Raw genomic sequence first — 22,016 nt, forward strand, 5'->3', positions numbered from 1 at the left:
CCATGAACTTCCAGATGTTCAAGCTGGTTTTAGAAAAGGCAGAGGAACCAGAGATCAAATTGCCAATATCCACTGGATCATCGAAAAAGCAAGAGAGTTCCAGAAAAAATCTATTTCTGCTTTATTGACTATGCCAAAGCCTTTGACTGTGTGGCTCACAATAAACTGTGGAAAATTCTGAAGGAGATGGGAATACCAGACCACCTGACCTGCCTCTTGAGAAACCTGTATGCAGGTCAGGAAGCAACAGTCAGAACTGGACATGGACCAACAGACTGGTTCCAAATTAGGAAAAGGAGTACTCAAGGCAGTATATTGTCACCCTGCTTATTTAACTTATACGCACAGTACATCATGAGAAACGCTGGGCTGGAAGAGGCACAAGCGGAATCAAGATTGCTGGGAGAAATATCAATTACCTCAGATATGCAGATGACACCACCCTTATGGCAGAAAGTGAAGAGGAACTAAAAAGCCTCTTGATGAAAGTAAAAGAGGAGAGTGAGGCAGTTAGCTTAAAGCTCAACATTCAGAAAACTAAGATCATGGCATCTGGTCCCATCACTTCATGGCAAATAGACGGGGAAACAGTAGAAACAGTGGCTGACTTTATTTTTGGGGGCTCCAAAATCACTGCAGATGGTGACTGCAGCCATGAAATTAAAAAGATGCTTACTCCTTGGAAGGAAAGTCATGACCAACCTAGACAGCATATTGAAAAGCAGAGAGGTTACTTTGTCAACAAAGGTCCATCTAATCAAGGCTATGGTTTTGGCAATAGTTATGTATGGATGTGAGAAATGAACTATAAAGAAAGCTGAGTGCAGAATAATTGATGGTTTTGAACTTTGGTGTTGGAGAAGACTCTTGAGAGTCCCTTGGATTGCAGGGAGATCCAACCAGTCCATCCTAAAGGAGATCAATCTTGGATGTTCACTGGAAGGACTGATGTTGAAGCTGAAACTCCAATATTTTGTCCACCTGATGTGAAGAGCTGACTCATTTGAAAAGACCCTGATGCTGGGAAAGATTGAAGGCAGGAGGAGAAGGGGACCACAGAGAATGAGATAGTTAGATGGCATCACCGCCTCAATGAACATGATTTTGAGTAAACTCCGGGAGTTGGTGATGGACAGGGAGGCCTGGCTTGCTGCGGTTCATGGGGTCACATGGAGTCGGACATGACTGAGCGACTGAACTGAACTGAACTGAACTGAGGGGTCCGGATGCCATGATCTTTGTTTTCTGAATGTTGAGCTTTAAGCCAACCTTTTCACTCTCTTCTTCACTTTTATATGAGGCTCTTTAGTTCTTCTTCACTTTCTAACATTAGGATGGTGTCATCTGCATATCTGAGGTTATTGATATTTCTCCTGGCAAACTTGATTCCAGCTTGTGCTTCATCCAACCCAGCGTTTCTCATGATGTACTCTGCATATAAGTTAAATAAGCACTGTGACAATATACATTTTTGATGTACTCCTTTTCCTATTTTGAACCAGTCTATTGTTCTATGTCAAGTTCTAACTGTTGCCCTGCTCTATACTGGGGCCAAAGTATGGTGGAGGTAATGAAGATAATGGTGACCTCCTTCAAAAGATCCCATGCATGGACTGCTCCACTCCATGCCTAAAACCCTGAGGCAGGCCACCACTGACCCACTCCTCTGCTGGAGACTCCTGATTACTCACAGGAAAGTCTGGGTCAGTCTCTTGTAGGGTCACTGCTCCTTTCTCCTGGGTCCTGGTACACAGGTTCTGTTTGTGTCCTCCAAGTGTCTATTTTCCAGTCCTGTGTAAGTTTGGGAAGCTCTATGGTGAGGTTCATGGTGACCTCCTCCAAGAGGGATATGCCATATCCAAGTCTGTTGCACCCAGAGCTCCATCCCTGTGGCATCCCACTGCTGACCTGTCCCTCCACAGGAGATGCTCAAACACAGTTCTTTCTCAGTCTCTGTGGGGTCCCTGGGTCCTGGTGCACACAAGGTTTGTTTAAGCCCTGTGAGCATCTCTGGTGGGAATGGGGTTTGATTCTAAACATGAAGTCTCCCCTCCTACTGTCTTGCCGGGGCCTCTCCTTTGCCCTTGGACATGGGGTATCTCTTCACAGACACATATTAAGAGTTAGCTGTGCAAATGATGTGCGTGCAGTGGGGGAGAGAGTCCAGTGAACATTTAAAGCAGAAGAAATAGACTATATAAAGGCCTTGAGGTGCTAGATAAGTATCTAGAATACTGGAATTTTCTATGATATCCAAGAGCCTCTGAAGAGCGAAACAACTGAGAAGACTTAAGGACAGTTATGCTGAGCAAACTTGATCTGAGTTATCTTGCTAAGCATGTTGCCTCTTCTATGGAAAATATAAAATGCATTAAAAGGTTGTCAGGATCAAAATAAAAAAATTTTGTATAAATGAGGTTTGTAAAATCTCTTTTAAGTCTGTTAATAAGTTCAGTGACATGTGACATCAGAGTAAAAACCCCAAAACTAAAATTATAGAGAGGCAGAAAAGTACATAATTTAGAAATGAGTTCTAAGGCCTGTGGCACTATGACAAGAAACTAAGCCAGCCAGTTCCTATAAGAGAGATCATATTAGTATGGGAAAGGGCTATTTAGCTTTGGAAGGAGAAGGGTGGAGAAGGAAAGTAAACATTTTAATCAAATTCAATACTTTGTTATTGATTTCTCTTTGCCAGACATACCTTGTAGAATACTTATAATGCTTTTGACATTGAGATATTTGGCCAGAGCTATTGGATTAGTCAAGGTAAAAGCTCTGCTCCTGGTGTAATCTCTTGTATTTCATTTATATGTGATTTATTCCTTTCTCCACAAGAAGGGTATTTTTATTGATAAAAATAAATGAAATTGAGAATCCCAAAGGGAATTTGATGTCCACTCTCACAAAATAGGTTTGCCAAGTGTAAGTAGCAGACAAGAAAAAGATTCAACTACATGAAGATTGTTCTCTTTCTTTCATTTTCTTTTTTTCTTTCTGGTTTTTCTTTTCTGTTGTCAGGTCAATACTAGTCAGATTTTCTGTCCTTTTATGTGTTAGTCAATTAGTTATCCTTGAAGTTTCAAGTCACTGAAAGCAATGTTCCTACACTTGAAATGCAGGGCTTTGTAAAAAAAAAAAAAAAAAACTGTGTCATTTACTGCCATTAAGGCTGCACCTGCTTATAGTTGGAAACTTTCACATAATGTCAAATCTGCAAAGATTCTTAAAGTAAACTCACTACTGGGGTTTCTGGTATTATACATTTCTGCTTCATCCAAGTTAGGACAACTGTCCAAAATATCATGACAAGCCTTAAAGTTATCTTATTTTAAAAGTCTCACTAAGGGTTTTGTATCACACTGAGTTATCACAGCTTCCCCAACGTTTTAAAATTATGTCCTGGTTAACATTTAATATAATTACTGTAGGTATTGCTGAGCTTTATGTCAATTGAAGACATCACATACAGAAAAAAAATGAAATTACAATCATAAAAGATTAATTCCTAATGAGTACACACCAGACCCATTTTTATTTAGTGCCAAAATGATAGATAGGAAAGAAATATGACCTATAGATGTTAGTTCTTACACATTTGGTTTTGTCTGGAGTCAGTATTTAGTTTTCAGATCCTGAGAATGTCAGCACTATAAGGACATCATTCCTCAGGGCCTCGCCTCTCTTGTTTTAAAATCTAAGACCCAGAATAGATAAACAAAAAGTTTCCACATCAAATTAGCATGAGAGCAACAACAAGGGTCTACTCTTTAATCCCCTGCAATCTCTCTTCTGAACCCTCTTTTGAACCCTCTTCACTGTACTCACTAAAGGCTCCTAGTTGCCAAAAGCAATGGACATATTCACTTCCTATCTTACTTCACAACTTGATGGTGTTGACCTTGTCATTTACACTGTTCCATGTACCTCTCTTTGTCTAGGTTTCCTCAGATCCATTCTGTCCTGCCTCATTTCCTGCTCCCTGCTGCCTCCTGCATGGACTCTAATCGTAAATCATCTCTTCTCCTCCCACTGCACATTCTGTTCCAATTAGTTCATCTATTCCTAATAAATCCCCACAATGTAGGTCTTCCATATAATTTTATTACTCAAACTGGAGAAATTTTTTAGAGTAAGGGGGCATGCTATCGATAGTTCTATAAAAATAGCAGGAGTAAACTGGGACTTTTCTGGGCAAACCTGGATTCACGGTCACTTCATCAATATGAAATAACAGAATGCAAAAATGGATTCAATACTCCACTCGTCCTGTACCCGTGACTTTGACCTTGACCGTGTTATTTGGTAGTTCCCACCTTCTCTCACTCTGGGCTTTGACCAACAGAATGAGTAAGAGATTATGTCATACCCATTCAAGCTTAGTCCTCAAGAGAATATGCACAAGTTTGTAGGTTCCCTTGAATGGCTGAGCTTGCTTGTCTTTGTACCTGAGCCTCTTTGTGAGGACACCTCCAGCCTGCCCTGTGGTAGGAATGTGAGAGGCATGTAGAGGATGAGGCATTTGGGATATTTTATTATGCATCATTATTGTGTCACTGGATAACACACAGCAGCTCAAATCTCTCTCCTGAGACTGAGATTCATATACTAAATATCTTTACCTAAATACCCTAAAGACATTTCAAACTAAATAAACACAAAACAGAGTTATAAAAATTTCCACAAGTGTATTCCTTTACCTCTAATTTTTTATCTCAGAAGTCTCGTTTTTCAAGTTAAAAAAATCTGTGACCAATTAAATGTTCAGTCTTTCCAAATTCTGATGAGAGTTATTTATATTGTGTTTATCTCATATATATTTATAAATCAAATTTTTCTTCTATTACCACTCACTGGGCCTTAGTCCTTTGACCCTTCTCAGAGGTCTAATAAGAGACTTAAGCCCTAATATCCTAATATATCCATTGAATATATTACATTTATTTATCTCCTATACATCCAGACATCAAGAATTAGAGAACTGAAAAAGTAGTACCCAGTTTTGTCTAGTGTTTAATTCTCTTGAAGAATCTAGATTGAAAAAGGTTGGAGGCTGTGCTCAATTTTCACCTAGACTAGTGCAAAAGTCTATCTGGTTATTCTACCTTTAGCCTCACCTTCTTCTAACTGGCTCCCCTTAAGTTATGATCTGATCTAGCCTTTGCTATTGGTTTTCATCTGTGAGTGAATTGTATTTAATAAAAAATACTATGATTACTCTGATAAGGATGCTAACAAAATTTAAACAATAGTGCATTCAACATATTCTTAATACCTCTATATTGTTTACTTTGCTATTTACCAGTAATAATATTTTTGTACAAAAGCCTGCTGCTGTCCTGTCACTCTCTTTATGATGGCTATCATCACTCTATGATTGTAAAGAGTGTTTGATACAGTCTTTGAAGAGAGTTGAAGATCAACGAAGAGTCATGCCATGAGTAGTTTTGCCCATATGGATGTGGCTCTGGTACACATTTACATCAAAGCGCATTGTTGATCCAGAAAGACAACTCTCGACCTGAGGGCTTGATGTGTCTTTCAAGGCAGGACATCCTCTCAGTTAAAATGTTTTCATATATATTATAATGCCTCTTCTAGATGAGAACCGTGAGCTTTACTGATATCCATAAAGCAACAAAATTTTCTAAAATCTGCAGTTAAGTTGCCAAGCTTTCCTGTGTAATTTAATCAGGCCATCAATCAGCAAGGTTAGGTCATACAAGCTAATATTTCTTTACAGCTTAGATACAGTTGAATGATTTTTGGTTTAACTAGAGGCAAAATGTTAGTTCCTCATGACATTTAACAGTTCCTGGAGTCACTATTTTGACAGCATCTATTTGACCTGACAAACTTCTTGCCTACAGAAATAAGTCTTAGGGCAAACTTTGCTCATATAAAAACTGAAGAAAGAAAATGACCCTAAAAGTCAATTTTTTTTAAGTCAGTTTTAATCATCTGTTAAAAATAAACACAGACTTCTGAATAAGATGATGATATGGACCCAAGTTTCTAACTCCCCCTACCAAGAGTCTGTAAGAATGACCAAGAAAAAAATGAAAAAAAAGAACAAATGTCTTAAGCTTGAAACGAAGAAACTTGTCAACAGATGCCCAAGATCTCAATTAATGTCTGCTAAGTATGCTACATACCAAATTGGCCAGAAGAATGCATAAAGATCTGGTTTTCAGTCTTAAAAATCTCAGCATTAAGTACAAACACATACACAAAAAGCTTGGAAAACCCCACTAAAATCTTCTGAGGGAGCAGAGGTGAATTTATGAGACTAATGTTCATAATATGCAGAAGTCATTGCAGCAAGGGGTGTTTTCATAAACAAGTGTCTAAAGTATAGACAGAATACTCTGTGGTAGCTCCCTGTAGATAAAATCAGTCATTAAACCTCAGAAATTGGTCTTCTTTTTGGGAAAAGGATCAAGAGAAGTAGAAAGCTCACAGTCTTCAGGTTTCTTTCTGAAAAGAGGATGTAAAATAATTGGAAGTCAGAAAATTTAGATCAGTTTTCAACTGAGTTATTTCATTTTTTTTAATCCCCTTATATCTTTGAAGTGATGCTAAAAGTCAGAAGAAGGGGATAATTTTAGAGAATCGGAGACAACAACTTTCTGAAATCCACTCACTAAAAAAGAAAGGAGAAATAAGTAGAAAACTACTGCATCATATTTCCAAAATGTTCAAGACAACTTAGCATCAAATAACTTAATATCTATAAAGTTAGAGAAAATAGTGGTGTGGTAGGAAAAATTTGAAATGAGGATCATGTAACGCATCCAGGCATAGGGGTATTTGTAAAATGGGTTACAGGATGATAAACTCAACTCAGGAAAGGAATTCAAAACTATAAAGTATACATGTTGAATGCGATCAAATGTTTTCTGCTAATTGTATAAGTACCACTTACAGCTCATTCATCCAGAAGCGTTTTAGAAGTGCAAGGTCACTGACTACTTCTCAGGTCGGTCAGGTAAGACAACTGTCACAGTTTCCTGAACATATATCAGCGACTAGCTGAAAACCCAAGGGAGATCAGGGTGGCCGTAACAAGAACGTCCCTTTTGAGCTATCTCAGTCTTATACCCCAAACTGGGGGGGGGGGAAAAGTGAGTATGAACTACTGTATGCTGTCAAGTCTGTTGAGTAAGAATCGTGACCTAAATATATTATTTATGTGAAAACTGAACATTCCCCTGCCATGCAAAAAGTCAGACTGGAATCAAATCTTGGTGTCTGCTAAAAACAACAAGATTTCACACAGTAGAAGCTCTATGGAAGTGAAAAAAGTTATTTTAATATGAGTCCAATTAAAGCTCTTTGAGGGTGGACACTGACACGGGCTGTGGCAAGTGGCAGAGTGGATGTGAACAGGAGACCTGGAGAAAGAAAGTGGAGGCCGCCTCCTAGCTCTTCGAGGGATAAACAGAGCGACCCCAAATGAGGTTACATGTGTAGTACAAATTGTTTACAGACATCAAATGAACTATTAACTACATCTTTTCCAAGGAGCAAGGGAAAACATAATTATTAACTAAATCTGTGAGGGGGCTACAAACATAAATAAGTTATTTAATAAATGTTTATTAGTAAAGTTAAAAAATATTAATTTTTAACTTTGCACCCAACTAAGAGGAGGGAAAGAGATAAATTAGTTGAAAATGATAAAAACAAATGACAGACTTGGCAATAACATTGTAATAATGTTGTATGGTGACAGATAGTTGCTAGAATTAATATAAAAATCAACTCATAATATTTATAAATGTTGAACTACCCTGTTGTACACAATACAGTAAGCCCCCAACCTAGAAACCTTCAAGCTGTGAAATTTCAAAGACACATATGTGAAGACCTGATGGAATCAGAGGCCCAGAGTAAGGATGGAGAGAAAAAAGAGGAAGTAACTGAGAAATGGAGACTCATGACATAGGAAACGGCAAAGGGATTTTCTTTAAGGAGCTCTGTTAGATTTGAGGCACAGGACCGGAATAGAGAATAGTATGTGAAAGCTGCAGCAGCCATTCAGAATGCAATCCAGTGCTATCACGTCATCTATGATGAGAAAAAAAAAAAAAGAGCTATTTTCCAGACATCACTGGATCATTTTTCCAAAAGGGTAGACAGAATTGAATCCAGCAAGTAACCAGAACCTGAGCATGCAGCAAAAGCAGTCCTTAAAAGGAAAATTCATAGAGATACAGACTTGCTTATAAAAATAAGAAAAATCTTAAATAAACAATCTAACCTACCACCTAAAAGAATTAGAAAAAGCCTGAAGTCAGATGAGGGAAGGAAATAATAAATATTAGAGATTTATTTTATTTCAAATAAAATAGAGATTAAAAAAACATTAGAAAAATCATGAAGACCAAGACCTGGTTCTTTGAAGGGCAAACAAAATCGACAAACTTCTGGCCAGTCTCACCAAGAAGAATAGAAAGAGAAGACCAAATAAACAATATAAGAAATTAAAGAGGAGAAGTAACAATAGTTACTGCTGAAATTAAAAAAAACAAACAGTGGAATACTATGAACCATTATATGCCAACAAGTTAGACAATCTAGAAGAAATGGACTAGTTTCAGAAACATACAGCCCACCAAAACTGAATCAAGAGGAAATAAATGATATGAACATACTAATCACTAGAAGTGAAATAGAATCAGTAATTTAAAAAAAAAAAAAAAAAAGTAAGTTGCTGCAAACAAAAGTCCAAGATCAAATGACTTTACTGGAGAATTCTATCAAACATGTAAACAACATATACTGATTTTTCTCAAACTTCCAAAAGTTTTAAGAGGAGAGAATACTTCCCAAATCATTCTATGAAGCTATCATCACACTGAGGCCAAAACCAGGCAAAATTACTACCAGTAAAGAAAATTACAGGCCAATATCTTTGATGATTACAGATGAAAAAAATTTTAGCCAACATAATACAATACATAAAAAGAAGATCATATACCACGATCAAGTTGGATTCATCCCAAGGTTGCAAGGATGGTTCAAAATACACAGATCAATCAATGTGATATACCACATCAACAAAATAAAAGACAAAAACATAAGATCATCTTAATAGATGCAGAAAAACCATTTGATAAAAGTCAACATCCATTCATGATTAAAGCTCTTTCCAAAGTAGGTACAGAGGGAACACATATCAACATAATAAAACCTTGGTATGACAAACACACAGTCAACATAACACTCAATCACAGAAAATGGAAAATCTTCTCACTAAAATCTGACAAGGACCCCCAGTGTCACTTCTCAACATAGTATTAGAAGTCCTAATCATAAAAATCAGATAAGAAAAAAAATGCTATTCAAATTGGAAGAGAAAAGGTAAAATTGTCATTATATGCAGATGGCATGATACTGTGTAGAGAAAAATCTAAAGATTCCACACAAAAATGGCTAGAAATGATATATGAATCCAGCAAAACAGTAGGATATAGGATTAACATAGAATTTGGTTGAATTTCTTCACAAAAACTATGAAGTATCAGAAAGGTAAAGTAAAAAGCATTCCTTTCATAACTGCATCAAAAAATACAATACTTAGGTATAAATCTGAAAAAGAAAGTTAAAGACTTACATGCTGAGAACTATAAAACATTTATCAAAGAAATTAAAGATGATTATAAGAAATGGAAAACTATCCCATGCTTTTGGATTATAATAACTTTGTTAAAGTGGCCATAGTAAGCAAAGTGATCTATAGATTTAATGCAATCCCTATCAGATTACCTATGAAATTTTTCACAGAACTAGAATAATCCTAAAATTTATACCAGAATTTTATACACCCAAAATACCCAGAATTGCTAAAACCAATCCTTAGGAAAAATAACAAAGTTGAAGGCATAACCCATCTAGACTTCAGACAATATTCCGAAGCTTCAGTAATCAAAACAACATAATACTTGCACACACAAAAAAAGCATAATGTTCAAAGGAACAGAAGAGAGAATTCAGAAATAAACCCATACACCTATGGTCAAGTAATCTTCGAAAAAGGAGGTCAGAATACACAATGGGGAAAAGATGATTTCTTCAGCATGTGTTACTGAGAAACTTGGACAGCTGCATGTAAATCAGTGAAGTCAGAACACTCCCTTACTTCATACAAAAATAAACTCAAAATGGCTTACTGACTTGAAGATTATTGTTGTTGATACTCAGTTGCTGAGTGGTGGCTCACCCTTTCATGATCCCATAGACAGTAGCCCACCAGGCTCCTCTGTCCATGGGATTCCCAGGCAAGAATAATGGAGTGGGTTGTCATTTCCTTCTCCAGGGGATCTTTCCGACCCAGGGATCGAACCTGCATCTTCTGCATTGAAAGGCAGATTCTTTACTACAATGTCACCAGGGAAGCCCAAATATAACACCATAGAGCTCATAGAAGAGAATATCGGAAATATGTTCTGTGACATTGTTATTGCTCAGCCACTCAGTCGTGTCCCAAACTTTACAATCCCATGAACTGTGGCAGGCCAGGCTTCCCTGTCCTTCATTATCTCCCGGAGCTTGCTCAAACTCATGTACATTGAGTCGGTGATCCCACTGAACCATCTCATCCTCTGTCATTCTCTTCTCCTCCTACCTTCAATCCTTCCCAGGATCACAGTCTTTTCTAACGAGTTGGCTCTTTGCATCACGTGACCAAAGTACTGGCACTTCAGCTTCAGCATCAGTCCTTCCAATGACTATTCAGGACTGATTTACTTTAGGATGGACTGTTTTGATCTCCCTGAAGTCTGAGGGACTCTTAAGAGCCTTCTCCGACACCACAGTTCAAAAGCATCAATTCTTCAAGACTTATCTTTCTTTATGGCCCCATTCTCACACCCATACCTGACTAATGGAAAAATCATAGCTTTGATTATGTGGACCTTGGTCAGCAAAGTAATGTCCCTGTTTTTTAATACACTATCTAGTTTTTTCATAGCATTTCTTCCAAACAGCAAGCATCTTTTAATTTCATGGCTGCAGCCAACAACTGCAGTGATTTTGGAGCCAAAGAAAACGTCTGTCATGGTTTCTGTTGTTTCCACATCTATTTGCCATGAAGTGATGGGACCAGATGCCATGATCTTAGTTTTTTGAATGCTGAGTTTTTAGCCAGCTTTTTCATTCTCCTTTTACTTTCATCAAGAGGTTCTTTAGTTCTTCACTTTCTGCCATAAGGGTGGTGTCATCTGCCTGTCTGAGGTTATTGATATTTCTCCTGGCAATCTTGAGTCCAGCTTGTGCTTCCTCCAGTCTGGCATTTTGCATGATGTACTCTCATATAAGTTAAATAAGCAGGGTGACAATACACAGCCTTGACATACTCCTTTCCCTATTTGGAACCAGTCCATCATTCTACGTCTGGTTTTAACTGTTGCTTCTTGACCTGTATACATATTTCTAAGGAGGCAGGTAAAGTGGTCTGAAATTCTCATCTCTTTAAGAATTTTCCACAGTTTTCTGTCATCCACATAAAGACTTTAGTGTAGTCAGTAAAGCAGAAGTAGATGTTCTTCTAAAATTCTCTTGATTTTTTCATGATCCATTAGATGTTGGCAATTTGATCTCTGGTTCCTCTGCCTTTTCTAAATCCAGCTTGAACATCTGGAAGTTCTTGGTTCACGTACTGTTGAAGCCTAGTTGAAGAATTTTGAGCATTACTTTACTAGCATGTGAAATGAGAGCAACCGTGCATTAGTTTGAACATTCTTTGTCATTGCCTTTCTTTGGGACTGGAATGAAAACTGACCTTTTCCAGTCCTGTGGCTACTGCTGAGTTTTCCAAATTTGCTGGCACATTGAGTGCAGCACTTTCATAGCATCATCTTTCAGGATTTGAAATAGCTCAACTGGAATTTCATCACCTCCACTAGCTTTGTTCATAGTGATGCTTCCTAAGGCCCACTTGACTTCGCACTCCAATATGTCTGGCTCTAGATGAGTGATCATACCATCGTGGTTTTCTGGGTCATTAAGACCTTTTTTGTATAGTTCTTCTGTGTATTCTTGAGACCTCTTCTTAATAAGCTCTGCTTCTGTTAGGTCCGTGCCATTTCTGTCCTTTATTGAGCCCATTTTTGCATGAAATGTTCCCTTTGTATCTCTGATTTTCTGAAGTGATCTGTAGCCTTCTCATTCTATTGTTTTCCTCTATTTCTTTGCATTGATCACTTAGGAAGGCTTTCTTATCTCTCTTTGCTACTCTTTGGAACTCTGCATTCAGATGGGCGAATCTTTCCTTTTCTCTTTGCCTTTAGCTTTTCTTCTTTTCTCAACTATTTGTAAGGCCTCTTCAGACAATCATTTTGTTGTTTTGCATTTCTTTTTCTTGGGGATGGTTTTGATCACCACCTCCTGTTCAATGTTATGAAAGTCTCTGCACAGTTCTTCAGGCACTTTGTCAGAACTAATCCATTGAACCTATTTGTCATTTTCACTGTGTAATTGTAAGGGATTTGATTTAGGCCATACCTTAATGCCCTAGCGGTTTTCCCTCCTTTTTCGATTTAAGTCTGAATTTGGCAATAAGGAGTTCATGATCTGAGCCACAGTCAGCTCCCGGTCTTGCTTTTGCTGACTTTATAGAGCTTCTCCGTATTTAGCTGCTAAAATAATCAATCTGATTTTGGTATTGACCATTTGGTGATGTCCATGTGTAGAGCCATCTTTTGAATTCTTGGAAGAGGGTGTTTGCTATGACCAATGACTAACTCTGTTAGTCTTTGCCCTGCTTTATTTTGTACTCCAAAGCTAAACTTGCCTGTTACTCCAGGTATCTCTTGCCTTCCTACTTTTGCATTCCAGTCCCCTATGATAAAAAGGACATCTTTTTGGGTGTTAGTTCTAGAGGATCTTGTAGGTCTTCATAGAACCGTTTAACTTCAGCTTCTTTGACATTAGTGGTTGGGGCATAAACTTGGGTTACTGTGATACTGAATGGTTTGCTTTGGAGAAGAACAGAGATCATGATGTCATTTTTGAGATCACACCCAAGTACTGCATTTCAGACTCTCTTGCTGACTATGAGGGTTACTCCATTTCTTCTAAGGGATTCTTGCCCACAGTAGTAGATACAATGGTCATCTGAATTAAATTCTCCCATTCCAGTCCATTTTATTTCACTGATTCCTAAAATGTCGACATTCACTCTCACCATCTTCTGTTTGATCACTTCCAATTTACCTTGATTCATGGACCTAACATTCCAGGTTCCTATGCAATACTGTTCTTTATAGCATCATACTTGACTTTCACCACCAGACACATCCACACTGCACACTGTTCCCACTTTGGCTCAGCCTCTTCATTCCTTCTGGAGTTATTTCTCTGCTCTTCTCCAGCAATATATTGGGCAACTACCAACCTGAGGTGTTCATCTTCCAGTGTCATATGCTTTTGCTTTTTCATGCTGTTCATGAGGTTCTGTGACATAAATCATAGCAACGTTTTCTTAGATCAGTCTCCCAAGGCAATAGAAATAAAAGCAAAAATATACAAATGGAACTTGGTCAAACTTGCAAGCTTCCGCACAGCAAAGGAAACCATAAACAAATGAAAAATAAACCTACAGAATGGGTGAAAATATTTGCAGACAAAGCAACAAACAAGGGCTTAATTTCTAAAATATACCAAAGCTCAACAACACAATAACAAAAAAACAAACAATACAAAATGGGCAGAAGACAAAAATAGCTATGCCTCCAAGAACAATTTTTTAGTATACCAGAAACTAATACAACATTGTAAATCAACTATACCTCTAATAAAAACATGAAGAAAGGGATGTCACTACCAAATTTACAGAATTAAAAATGATTCAGGGAACTAGAAACAATGCAACAATAAATATGGAAACAGTATGACAACAAATTGAGTAATCTAGGTGAAATATTAGGTCTTCCCTGTAGCTCAATCGGTAAAGAGTTTGCCTGCAATACAGTAGACCAGGGTTCGATCCCTGGGTCAGGAAGGTCCTCTGGAGAAGGGAATGGCAATCAACTCCAGTATTCTTGCCTGGAAAACCCCATGGACAGAGGAGACTGACAGGCTACAGTCTATGGGGTTGCAAAGAGTCAGACACGACTGAGCAACTACCACTACAGGTGAAATACAAACATTCCTCTAACCAAATTAGTAATCAAAATCATTCCTCAAAGAAAAGGCCAGAACCAGCTGGTTTCACTGATAAATTCACCAAATATTTCACGAATTCACACTAATCCTTACAAATTCTTCCCAAAAAATAGAAGAGGAGGGAAACTTCCCAATCCATTCAGTGAAGTGAGTGTTATTGTGATTCCCAAACCAGACAAGACATCACAAGAAAACCACTACCTGTATCTCTAATGAATATACATGCAAACATCCTCAACAAAAAACTAGCAAATTGAAGTCAGCAACATTTAAATTAGTTTCCAAAAAAGGAAACAAATAACAAACACTGGAGAGAATATGGATAAAAAGGAACCCTCCTACATTGTCAGAGGGAAGGTAAATTGTTAACACCCACTATGTCAAACAGCATGAGGATTTCTCAAAAAATTAAGAATAGGACTACAATATGATCCAGCTATTCTACATTTGAGTATGCCTGAAGAATATGAAAACATTAATTCAAATAGATATATTCATACCTATGCTCGCCACAACATTATTTACAATAACCAAGATATGGAACAATCTAAGTGTTCAATGATGGAGGAATGGGTAAAGAATATGTGGTATATACATACAATGGAACTCTTCTCAGCCATAAAAATGTGTGTGAAAGCTTGCCTTTTGAGAAAATATGGAGGGACCTTGAGGGTATTATGCTAAGTGAAATAAATTAGACAGAGAAGTACCATACCATTTTATTTGCGGGTGGCATGTTAAATAAATTAAAAAACCAAACAAAAACACAAAACCAGAGAACAGAATCGTGTTACCACAGAGGAAGAGAGGTCAAGGAAGGGTGAGACAGGTAAAGGGTCAACTGTGTGTTAACAGATTAAAACAAGTTTTGGTGGTGACAACCACCAAAATTCTAGAGTATATAGAAGTCAAAACATAATTTGTACACATGAAGCTTATATAAATTTGATTGCACCAACTTTTGCCAGGCTTTATGAAGGAGAGATTCTTGAAGGTCCTTATTCTGGTATTCTGGAAGTTCCTCTCCTAATTATTAAACTTCTGACTGAAATTTATCCTCATTGCAGTATTATTCAGAGAAAATTTTATATTTTAAGGTTTTTGTGTCAAACGAAGGACTAATATTGGGTTTTAAGTGATGAAGTAATCTCAGTATGAGAAGCGGTGTGTGTGAGTGCGTTTGCATGTGTATGTTAGTGAGAATAAGCACATGATACTATGAAATATATAAGAGAAAGTTGCCATATTCCTGGTCTATTATTTTTAACTTTGTTCATTTTAATTAAATAAATGTTTACTGATTCTCTATAATGTTCCAATAGATAAGCTATGTCCCAAGGATACAGAGATACCCTTCCCTAAATAAACTTATAATATTCCTCAATTTTTTTTTTTTTTCTTGCTATAAAGCGACAGGCCAGTAGACCTGGAGAAGATACTGGTTTCAAAACAAACCGGATCTTGACCAGAATCTGCCAAACACCAACAGTGCTACTTTTACCAAATGTTTACTCTGAGCCCAGGGCTGCTAAATGTTTTGTATAGATTTTCTTAGACATTCTTCACAAAAACCTTATGAAGAAGATAATCCTCATTTTCAAATGAGTAACTCAGGCTCTCAGAGATTAGATCTAGTTGGTGATTTGTCACACTGTCCCATGAAAACAAGTCTGACTTTAGAAGGTGCTTCCTATGTAGAACCAGATCCTGCCACTTGCCTGAGGAGAGCCCTCAGGCAGTCTCTCCAAGTTTGCACTGAGCTGTAAGACTACGGGAAATTTTTATTTTCTTAACACTTTTCTCTATGGTGACCAGTATTATTTTTAGAATTAGACAAAAAAAAAAAAACACTTAAAGTAGTATGCTGTTATGCTTAGCTTCTTCAGGTAAAGATGACAAACCGCATGAAGAATTATATTAAGAAGCATAACATATACCTCTTCAAGTAGTACAGAGTAGAATGCTATTATTTAACTGTTATACCTCAAAATTATCTTGGTAGAAGTCTACTGAGGTTTCCATATTATGAAAACATCTGGAGTTCAGAACATCACAATCATAGGGAATCGGTACATGAATCCTTTCATTATGTTTTGAAATGTGAACCCTGGGCTTATGTTTATAGAAAATAAAATCGTTAACCATGCTTTTATTTTTTAATAACTAAATGTCAAAGAGCTTTCACACTAAGGTTTTAGGCACTGTATAAACACATGAATAGTCAGTTTGTACCACAAAGAGAATATCAGGGGTTTTGTAGAGGCCCATTTATTCACAATACATAAATCAGCTTATATGGATAGAAGTTACATTTAACAGGATGCTATCTGTTCTATTTCTGCTTCAGGCAGTGAAATTAGGGGGAAAAAATGCAGCATTATGAATTTGTTTAAATCACTAACCCCAATCACTTTCATTTTATACAGGTAACTGGGAAGATACATGCTGCTTCACATAATAAGCTGTGGTCAAAGAAAAGAAAATGCAACCTCAAGCTTCAGAGAACTGAACATTGTGTTTACACTCAAAACCACGTTACTGTCATGGAGCAGTTATCTGGTATAGGTTAAGACCAAATATGTATTATTAAGGTAGTATAGTGTATGTTTTATCAATCTTTTACTATTAATCAGGAAGTTGATACACAACTGTTTCAGTTGCCCAGAGCTAAATGGACCAACAATAATAATACATGTCTGTGAATAGAGCAGGTCAAATATTACACATTTTACATTCTTCAGAAACAACAGAAATATTTTATTTTTAAATACTTTGAATTCAAATATGTTTCTTTAATTTAAAAAGTAAATTTTTGATGTCTCTAACCAATTCCTTTCCTTCTAAAATCTAAAAAAAAAAAAAAAAAAGAAATCAGAATTATTTCTCCCTTATGTAAAAACAAAATACAATGCACTCCTGGTATAGTTTTTAAAGAGACACATTTTAAGGGCTAAGAACAGACTAATAACATATATCTTTTTGTGCTATATTTGCTTTTCGGTTTATAAATGTTTTCACACTTAATTTTATAAGGACGTCAGACAGGATCTCCTGATATTTCATGGTTTGAGAACATTCTTCTAATTCTAGCTTGGTGTAACAGAGACATCACAATGTAGTCTTTTCTTCCTAACCAGCTGTGTTTAAGGCTACCAGTTTTATACATTTTTTTGAGCTTTCCCCAAGTTCTCAACATTTCTATCAATGAATAAAAGATAATAATGGGTAACATTTCTTGAGCATATATGTCCCAGGGAACAGAACTAGTGTTTTTCATATGCCTTAATAATTAACCTACAAAGTAGGTATCATTATTATACCCATTTTTCAGATGAGAATACTGACACGACTAGCATATGTGAAGCTAAGATTCACACTCTAGCAGTTTAGAGCATGTCTACCTTGCCACAGGACTATGCTTAAGGTTTCTGCTTTTTGGCATTATACATTTCACTCTTTCAGCAGTGCAAAGGCTGGGCCAGTGCACACTCTACATTGTTCTACCCGCTCATCATTTTCAGCAACTGATGAATCCCTTTCATCAGTCTACCCAGTAAATGGAAAGGGTGCTTTACCTTACCGATGTATGATTGCCATCTAGTGGTAAAAACTTAATCATGATTAGTTGCCCATGTCATCCCTATTAAGTGTCTTGATAAATAAGTTGTACTAAGGAACTTACAAACTTAGATTTAAACAAAGCCAATTTCTACTGTAACAATAGATGGTAATCATTTATTTGTATATAGAGTTATTTTGAAATATTATAGCCTTCGTAGTAAGAGTTTTAAAGTTGCCTTTATTTTGTATAGTCTGTATAATATTTGTACAGTGTTTATAGTTAAAAGTTTTCCATATGCCTTTTATTTCTTGAGTTATAAATGTGGTATAAATGTCAGCATTTATTTTTAATAAAATGTAACCATTACCATTAAGAAAAAAATATGGCTAACCATTACCGTGTGAAAGATATAAAAGTGAATGTGTTGGTCACTCAATTATGTCCAACTCTTTGCAACCCCATGACTGTAGCCCATCAGACTACTCTGCCCATGGAATTCTCCAGGCAAGAATACTGGAGTGGGTGGCCATTCCCTTCTCCAGGGATCTTACCAACCCAGGAATCAAGACTGGGTCTCCTGCATTGAAGGCAGATTCTTTAACATCTGAGCCATCAGGGAAGCCCTTACATCATTGAGAATATATACACCAACTGGACAAGTAACAAGGCTTGTATAGGTACTGAAGACTTGGACAAAGTGGACTTGCTCCTATTTTGATTGTAGGTATGTTAGGTATCTTGCCTGTTTGGTTTTATGTTCCCCACTTGGCCCTATTACCTGTGAATACCATTCCTCATCTGACTCATCTAACGCCATGGTAGCCCCCTGCAAAGTCTTCATAGTTCCCAGCTGTTCCAAAATTCATTCTCCTTATCAATTCCAACACATGGGGATGAACAATATTTGTAGTCATATGTGTCTTAAGTATAGATGCTAGATTTTTATCCAACATAAAGCAATTTTCGATGTCTATTAGTAAAATTTATGAAAGTATGTCCTCATAGCTGAATCACTTATATATTCCACCCTTTTCAAGTAATGAATCTTACTTGGTCATACACTGATTTTTTTTTTTAATATACAACTTCATTTTCTGCATTCTCTTTAAAAGTTTTGCATCTATAACTGTGAAATGGGGGTATAATTGTTGTGGGATTACTACACTTATTCAACTTAGAACTGTTTATGCTGTATTTGTAAAATTAGTAACAATGTCAATTTTTTCTTGTCTTCAGAAAAATCAGTGAACCTAAAAATTAACTGATTTATTTTGTCTCTTAAAATAAAGTTTTTAAAACTCAGTCATAAAACTGCACAAGATGGGAATGAAAAGCAGAACTTCTAGAACTCAAATTTCTTCCTTTGTTATTAATCTAGTCTGGGTTTCTGTTACATCTTGATTCAGTATTGGTGATGCCTATTTTCATAGAAATCTATTATTTTATCAAAAATTCCAAGCATATATATATTTTTTGTTTATGCATATATGGTTTTAACTCTTTCCAAATTGCTAAGGTTTATATTTGTTTCCTACATGTATCTGTCCAGCTATTTTTGAGTTATCTACTTGCTTTATTACAGTGGCTTATTTTTTTAGTTTTTTTAAACTCTTTTTATTAATATAAATTTACTTTTTATTCTAACTCATTCATTTATACTTTTCATTTATTCATTCTCTGTTTCTGTATATTTGTTGACCAGTTATTCCTTTTAATTTAAATAATTCACTTATTTTCTTCTTTTCATTTAAAGATAAAGCTTTTAAAGGGACAAGTTTTACTCTAAATGCATTTCTGGTTACATCTCATAAGTTTTATACTATTGTATTTGGGATTGTTTACCAGTTAGGTAATGATATTATAGTTCTTTGATCCAACATTCATTTATTTACTTTTTAACAATTCAGATTTTATATTTTAGTTATGGATTTGCTATTTTCTTTTACTATTGAATCTTGCTCACAAATTTTAGTTTGTACATTTGTTATTCTGAAGAATCTATTTATGTTCAATCTGTAGTTTAAGATTTATGTATTTTTTAAAACTTAATAATGAATGATTTCAAAGAATCTATAATCTCTCTTCATGTATAAAGTTTATGATGATGAAGTTCAATATATACTACTAAACAAACTTGCTATTAACTTCTCTAATTCCACTGTAATTTTGTTTACTTAACAGATTAAAAACTAATTTGCTTTGAAGTATTTGACTCTGATGACTATAATTTTGTCAAAATCTAGTATTTCTAACAGCTTTATTTTATATATTCTAATATCATATTATCTGATCCTCGAGTGATAATTAGTTACCCTCCCAGCTTATTGTTTTCTCTCACTCATCTTTTGCCTGATATTATCATGACCGTTGTTATTTATTGTTTATGTATTGAAGATGTCCATTACGACAAGGAAAATAGGATGACTAAGGCTGGTTCGAGTCACTTAGTGAACATCCTACTCTCATACTAAGTAAGTCTGATCCCTAAAAGAAATCTGACAGACGTTACTGTCACAGGAGAGACAGTGGCATCAATGTCATAGTAATCAGGAATACATCTAACTGGAAGCTATAGAAAGTACTCAACTGGGGACAACCACAATTAAAAATTACAAAGAAAATGTTCAGGTTTATTTTTCTATGTGAAGAGCAGAGGAATTAAGCAGGCAACACTGTATAATGTGTCTACTCTGGACCTCTTCCAAGGAAGTGACATCAAACTGATCACAAAAATGGACTCTGAGGAAGACTATGACTGCATTTATTCATCAAAGGTCCAGCTACAGATCGGTGTCACATTTGAATCAAATTTATTTTATATTTGATTCTCTGATGATAGATAAGTATATAAACAGGAAAAGTATCATCTTTAACAAATAATTTTTTTTACTGACTAAATTATCTAAGCAAAAATAAAAATCAAGTATCACAAATTTCAGAAAGTAGGAACTTCAACAGTTTTTAGACATAAATATTATATACACATATATGTATATATTTATACATAATGTATGGTCTTCAGTGTTGATTTACATACATTAAGCATTATAAAATGTCTTAGGCCTGCAATATAAACTTCCTGAGAAAAGGTCCCTACCCCAAATAAAAAAGGTTTTTTGTTGTTTCTAATAAACATTCATTACTTTTGTCAATTCTGCAAATAGAACACTCATTATTCATTATCTCTCACTTAAAACACATGTGGCTAAATGTATTTTCTCCCATTATTTTTATCCCACATGCACTAGAAAAAAAGCAGTATGGCTGCATTTTACTAAAATTCTACCAAAGTACTAAATGTAAACTCATACTATGAGCGAAAAAAATGATATATTTCACCTCGTTTTAATTTCAGTAATTGAGTGGAAAAGTAGGAATATCTATTGAAAGGACCATGTGCTAGTCAAACACTAATAAGAAAATGTCAGAGTCGCAGGTTGTCATGGTGATGGGATATTATGGAAATCTGATTAGTATGCCCAGCAGCTGTGTGAGTGACATACTACACTTCTAATTGTGCTGTCTCTGCTTGCAAGATGGGCTTTATGTTCCTGAGAAGTAAGAGGTGGTACAGATCCGTTTATCCACATACCAGGAATGGAATGCATTATATGTTCAAAAATTAAATCCAAACATCTAGCACTAAAGTTGTATTTTAAAAACACTTTCAAAATTTTTTTTTAAATTAGTTTACTCTTCTCATTAAGACACAAATTTTTGAGTAATTTAGTTTACTCTTATTTCAATCTAATTTCACTGACTTTCATACTAAGGATAAGACAAAGATGCTTTTTTTGAAAAAAGTTTTATGCAAACAAAAAATAAAGTTCTCCAAAGAACAAATTTTCCCAATGGTACCGTTCAGAAGTTTCACTAAGAACTACATGTCTCCAAGAATAATTAGAACAGAAACTGTTAGAAAGAGCCAGATGCAGGAGTGTCTACAGACGTTAAGCATAATGATAATAAGAGAAGACCACTGGGGTTAGGGATAAGAGTTGACCACAGGCGACAGCGGGCAGTGCTTCTTGCCACCAGAACAATGTGTATGTGTGTTTCGGTCCTTCTGTGCCCTGGATCTTTTGGTACAAAAATTAAGTGAATCTTGAAAATTATAGGGCTCAATGCCCTCAGTTCTGCTTTGTTCCCTTGTATATCTTAAGCATCATTGAATTTTTAAAGGAGTTGATCACTGCCTCCTGATCCTTTTTGGTAGATAACTTAATTCTAAACAGAAAACATGCAAGATTAACAGAGGCCAAGTAAACACTGCTATGCATTATTG

General features: G+C 36.0%; 1 protein-coding gene across 1 annotated transcript in view; it reads right to left on the reverse strand.

Moving 5' to 3' along the window:
• Window positions 1-22,016, reverse strand: part of SPAG16 (sperm associated antigen 16) — a 964,274-nt gene that overhangs the window by 503,932 nt on the left and 438,326 nt on the right. The gene's annotated exons all lie outside the window — the stretch shown is intronic.

Source organism: Cervus canadensis, chromosome 24 (assembly GCF_019320065.1).
Source record: "Cervus canadensis isolate Bull #8, Minnesota chromosome 24, ASM1932006v1, whole genome shotgun sequence".
Lineage (NCBI taxonomy): Eukaryota > Metazoa > Chordata > Mammalia > Artiodactyla > Cervidae > Cervus > Cervus canadensis.